Here is a 6,340-nt window from a genome sequence, read left to right as displayed (position 1 = left end):
CTGAGAAAGAATGAGGGGGGTAGGGAGAAAGAGGAGGGAGGGGGTAGGGAGAAAGGGAGGGACGGAGGAGGGTGGGTAGGATGGGGGTGGTAGGGAGAAAGGGAGGAGAGGAGGTGAGAGAGAGGGGGGGAGGGAAAGGGGAGAGAGAGAGGGCGGGTAGGAGAAAAGGAGGGAGAAGGAGGGGTGGGGAAAAAGGAGGGAGGGGGAGAGAGAGAAGAGCGGAGGATGGGAGAAAGGGAAGGAGAGAGAGAGGTGGGTAGGGAGAAAAGGAGGAGCGAGAGAGAGAGAGCGAGGGATAGGGAGAAACGGAGGAGGGGAGAGGGGTAGGACGAAAAGGAGGGAGGGGAGAGAGAGAGAGAGAGAGAGCGGAGGATAGGGAGAAAGGGAGGGAGGGAGAGAAGAGATGACAGCAGTCAGCTCTCTGACTATGATTAATTTTAATATTGTACCTCTTCAGTGAGACAGCTGCCCACCTCACTGCTGCAGTGAGCAAAATGTACTACACAGGTCTAAACTCCAGCACACTGAAAGAGAAATGCTAATTCTCTTCTGTCTATTACAACATTTTTCTACAGGAGCAAATGTGCTGTGATAAAAGGGAATGTGTAATACTATGATTTTTTATATACTGATACCAAATACTGTCCATATAATGGGAATGGTGGAATGTGGTCTCCAATAAGCTGTTCTTGAGTTTATTTACATGTTTTAACTCTTATGTACGTTTTATCTGCACCTGGTCCCTGTTCGTCAAACTGTGAACCGCCATTTTAGGTGTCAGCACAACAATAAATGTGATGAAATTATCTCTCTTACATACTCTCTCTCACTCTCTGAATCTTTCTCTCCCTCCCACTCCTCCCTTCTTTCTCTCTCGCTCCCACTCCTCCCCTCTTTTCACTCCTCCCTTCTTTCTATATCTCTCCCACTCCTCCCCTCTCTGACTCTCTCTCCCACTCCTCCCCTCTCTGACTCTCTCTCCCACTCTCCCCTCTCTTTCTCTCTCTCCCACTCCTCCTCTCTCTCTCTCTCTTCTCTCCCACTCCTCCCCTCTCTGACTCTCCTCCCACTCCTCCCCTCTCGACTCTCTCTCCACTCCTCCCTCTCTCTTTCTTCTCTCCCACTCCTCCTCTCTCTCTCTCTCTCTCTCTCTCCCCACTCCTCCCTCTCTTTCTCTCTCTCCACTCCTCCTCTCTCTCTCTCTCTCTCTCCCACTCCTCCTCTCTCTTTCTCTCTCTCTCCACTCCTCCTCTCTCTTCCTCTCTCTTTCCCACTCCTCCTCTCTCTTCCTCTCTCTTTCCCACTCCTCTCTCTCTTTCTCTCTCTCTCCCACTCCTCTCTCTCTTCCTCTCTCCTCCCACTCCTCTCCTCTCTTCTCTCTCTTTCTTTCTCTCTCCCACTCCTCCTCTCTTTTTCTTTCTCTCTCCCACTCCTCCTCTCTTCTTTCTCTCTCTCTCCCACTCATCCCCTCTCTTCCCTCTCTCTCCCACTCCTCCTCTATCTCTCCACTCCTCCTCTCTCTATCTCCCCCATCCTCCCCTCTCTTTCTCTCTCTCTCCCACTCCATTCTCTCTCTCCCACTCCTCCTCTCTCTTTCTCTATCTCTCCCACTCCTCGCCTCTTTCTCTCTCTCCCACTCCTCCCCTTTTCTCGCTCCCATCTTTCTCTATCTCTCCACTTCCTCCCCTCTCTTTTCTCTCTCACGCCTGCTCACTACAACCTCCACTCTCTCCCTCTAACCCTCTATCCCCCCTCCATATAGATATCCGTGGGATCCAGGACTTCCTGGACAAGACGTCTCAGCAAGGCATGGACGTGTCGCTGAGAAGTGGAGTCCAACATCAAACATGATGATCACCAGCATGTCAAACCATGAGGGTGGAGGAGCTCCACCGCTACCGGACACACTGCGCCGGCCGTGCTCTTCATGAGTCCGTCACCGCAAGCCTTTATACTGAGTACGTGGGAGAGGGGGAGGAGGTCTCACGAAACACACACACACACACAGCACACCACACACACACAACACACACACACACACACACACACACACACACACACACACACACACAACACACACACACACACCACACACACACACACACACACACCACACAACACACACGAATACCACTTACTTTTCTCAACATTATCACTAATATACGTCATGGAGGCAGTCATTGAAACACTCGGACTAATACATCTTAAAAGGTTATTATCTTAAAATGAGGTCATATTTGTGCATTATCAGGCCTGTGACAGGCATCTAGTGCCTTTTTCTGAAGGACAAAGACATCCCTCATGACAGACACCTCAAATGGCATCATATTCCTTTATAGTGCACTAGCCTAGGGCCTTTTAATCACGGCCTTTAGAGTGCCGTTTGGGACACACTCCTCTCTCTTTATCAATGAGAAAGTAGTAATGGGCTTTTCTATACTTTTATTCATACTGTGTGAAACATGAAGACAAGTGCAAGTGTAGTACAATGTATAAGGAATATAATTACTTTACATTTTAATGATATGGAATTCAAACGAGGAAGGGTTAGTTTCTAGAGTAGTGGAGAGGAAAGGCGAGGAGTGGATAGGAGAGGAGAGAAAAGGAGAGTAGTGGAGTTGAGAGGAGTTGAGAGGAGAGAAAAGGAGAGTAGTGGAGTTGAGAGGAGAGTAGTGGAAAGGAAAGGAGACTAGTGGAAAGGAAAGGAGAGTAGAGGAGAGGGGAGTAGTGGAGAGGAGATGAGAGGAAATGAGAGGAGTGGAGAGGAAATGAGAGGAGTGGAGAGAAGAGAGGAGAGGAGAGGAGTGTAGAGAAGTGGAGTGGAGATGAGAGGAGAGAAGAGGAAAGGACTGGATATGAGAGTGGAGAGGAGTGGTCAGGAGAGGAGTAGAGAGGAGAGTAGAGTAGAGAGGAGTAGAGTGGAGAGGAGAGGAGTTGAGAGGATAGAGGAGAATAGGAAAGGAGTGGAGAGGAGAGAATATAAGAGGACAGGAGTGGAGAGGAGATGAATGGAGTGGAGAGGGGTGGAGAGGAGATTAGTGGAGAGAAGAGGAAAGCAAAGGAGTGGAGAGGAGAGGAGAGGGGTGGAGAGGAGATGAGATGAAATTAGAGGAGAGGAGTGGATAAAAAATTAGAGGAGAGGAGTGGCAGGGAGAAGAGAGAGGAGAAGAGAGGAGTGTAGAGAAGTGCAGAGGAGTGGAAAGGAGTGGAGATGAGAGTGGAGAGGAGTGGTCAGGAGAAGAGAGGAGAGAAGAGGAAAGAAGTGCAGTGGAGTGGAGAGAAGAGTAGAGTGGAGTGGAAAGGAGAGGAGAGGAAAGGAAGGGAGAGGAGAGGAGAGTGGAGAGGAGTGGAGAGGAGAGAAGAGGAAAGGAGTGGTCAGGAGAGGAGAGGAGTAGAGAGGAGTGTGGAGTAGAGAGGAGAGGAGTGGAGAATAGAGTGGAGAGGAATGCAATTGAGAGGATAGGAGTTGAGAGGAGAGTAGAGGAAATGAGTGGATAGGGGAGAAGAGGAAAGGAGTGGTGAGGAGTGGAGAGGAGTGGAGAGGAGAGTAGAGGAAATTAGTGTATAGGGGAGAAGAGGAAAAGAGTGGAGAGGAGTGGAGATGAGTGGAGATGAGTGAAGAGGAGTGAAGAGGAGAGAAGAGGAAAGGAGTGGAGAGAAGAGGAAAGCAAAGGAATGGAGAGGAGAGTGGAGAGGAGTGGAGAGGAGTGGTCAGGAGAGGTGTAGAGAGGAGAGTGGAGGAGAATAGAGTGGAGAGGAATGCAATTGAGAGGAGAGGAGTTGAGAGGAGAGTAGAGGAAATTAGTGGATAGGGGAGAGAAGAGGAAATGAGTGGTGAGGTGTGGAGTGGAGGAGTGGAGAGGAGATGAAAGAAGAGGAGTGGAGAGGAGGGGAGAGGAGGGGAGAGGAGAGGAGTGGAGAAGGAGTGGAGGGAGGAAGGGGAGGAGAGGAGAGGAGAGGAGTGGAGTGGAGTGGAGAGGGAGTGGAAGAGGGGAGGAGAGGAGAGGAGAGGAGAGGAGAGGAGAGGAGAGGAGAGGAGAGGAGAGGAGAGGAGAGGAGAGGAGAGGAGAGGATGGGATATCAGTGGACGGCACAGGTCCCATAGGTAGTGGTAATAGGGGGTCAGGACATGGCCTGGGGTCTGCTTCGTAACCACCTCAGGGAGCACTTGACATTTCCATGGGTGGAGACGCAGAAAGGGTGCCCTCGAGATGCCTGCTGTTCAATCCTCATCGATTTGGACGTGGGATCAAATTAGGTTTTCTGAGATCTCACAAGGTAGAATTTATAATCCAAAATGTTTTGGTTGACACATCCTCTAAAGGGATGTCCTGTTTCACAGTGAGATAGCATAAGATGGATACCGATTTGGAGATAAAATGGATGACAAGATTTATCTGGCTTTATCAAGTTTATTTGTTGAAGTAATTTGTTTCAAGAGGGCCTAACAAAATGCATTAGGCTCTTCTGCTAGATGAAAACAGATTGTAGCCAGGGCTCACTACCCCTCTTTTCCTGTGGGTGTGTGCTTGCGTGCGTGCGTGCGTGCGTTGACGGTATATGTGTGTAGTTTTGTAGTGTAGTGTGTGTGTGTGCCTACCTGTGTGTAGTGTGTGTGTGTTTCTCTAACACAGCAGGAAGGACTGTGAAACATCTGTTTGCTCCACACGCTAGCATAGGCACATTTCTCACCCTAAACAGTCTGTAGACAAACACACACACATAAAACCAACTTATGTGATTTTATGCGTTACTTAATCCTTTGGTTAGTTCTGTCTGATTGGTTTTTATTGCCAACACATGGGCCTGTATCAAATAACGACTAGACTATTTGCTCTCCTCCTGCACCTTACTTGCATTGTGAATAAGATCGCGACAGAAGAATCGACTTCCACTAAAAACACATTTTAAGAACATATTCATGATTTGGGTATTATGAAAGTCAACATTTTTGTATTCCTAACGAATGGATGACTAGATTATTGGCCTGATATGGCCTGATGTTATCGAAATTGAGGAATTACTTAGATGCCTATATGAGAATCCATTTAAAATGAAGTCATTTTAATTATTTATGTTCATGATTAGTGTAAAATGAAGATCATCAGTGAGCGTCTCCAAGGGGATGCACCATCTGTTTATGGTGTATCAATGTGAAGTGGTTGAGACAATGCAGTGGATGCTCTTTACAAAAGGTTTCTGGACCGATTCCAATACATCTCCAGAGTTTGAGATCCATATCCTCTCAAGTACTTCTTTGATATCTAGAGAGTATGAATTTTGCCATTTGATGTCCTTACTTTGAAATATTAAAATGATCTCAGCTTGAGAGTTTCTCATATCTAAAATGAAATCCTAAAATGACATGCCCTCTTCCTAATAACCCCCCCCCAATATTTTTTTTCAAGATTTCCTCAAAAGAGCAGGCCTGAAAACATGCTTTGATGTAGAAATATGATGGACGTAGTGGAAATGTGGTTAACCAAGAGATGCAGAATTAGCTAATATGGACAATCGTTTTTAGAGGACTAGTTACTAGTTTCACTGGTTTGTTGACATGGGGTATGTGTGGGACAGCCACCTATCCCCTACGGTATATAGGGCACTACTTCTAACCAGGGCCTACTGCTGTTAGGAGTAGTGCCCTATGTAGGACACTCAAATACCAATCTGGACCTTGAAGCCAGTACCACTGCTGATTTTCATTGTTCTCCACTAATAAAGGACGGATTTAGACCTGGGACACCAGGTGGGTTCATTATCAGGTAGAACAGAAAACCAGCAGTACTCCGGAACCTCCAGGCACTGATTTCAATACTCCTGGTATAGGGAACAGAACAGCCATGTTCGTCAACAGAGTGAGAGGAAGACAGAAACTCTCTAAGGGAAGATAGGAGACTGTTTTGAATGAAGCCAACGTGGAAATGATTTATGACATGCTCACAATGCCTTGAGGAAAACAGTCAGTGACCAATCCATCAATGACCCTATGAATTGTCCCTGGAACTTATCCCTTGGAACTTATCCCCTGCATTATCCCCTGGAACTTATCCCCTGGAACTTATCCCCTGGAACTTATCCCCTGGAACTTATCCCCTGAATTATCCCCTGGAACAAATCCCCTGAATTATCCCCTGAATTATCCCCTGGATCGTATCCCCTGAATTATCCCCTGGAATTTATCCCCTGGAATTTATCCCCTGAATTATCCCCTGAATTATCCCCTGGAATTTATCCCCTGGAACTTATCCCCTGAATTATCCCCTGAATTATCCCCTGGAACGTATCCCCTGAATTATCCCCTGAATTATCCCCTGGAACTTATCCCCTGAATTATCCC

The 6,340-nt window shown here is 47.4% G+C and overlaps 1 protein-coding gene across 1 annotated transcript in view; it reads left to right on the top strand.

Moving 5' to 3' along the window:
- Nucleotides 1–6,340, top strand: part of LOC111974661 (glutamate receptor ionotropic, delta-2-like) — a 741,584-nt gene that overhangs the window by 438,272 nt on the left and 296,972 nt on the right.

This window comes from Salvelinus sp. IW2-2015, linkage group LG15 (assembly GCF_002910315.2).
Source record: "Salvelinus sp. IW2-2015 linkage group LG15, ASM291031v2, whole genome shotgun sequence".
NCBI lineage: Eukaryota > Metazoa > Chordata > Actinopteri > Salmoniformes > Salmonidae > Salvelinus > Salvelinus sp. IW2-2015.
This window is presented reverse-complemented; position numbering and strand designations above follow the sequence as displayed.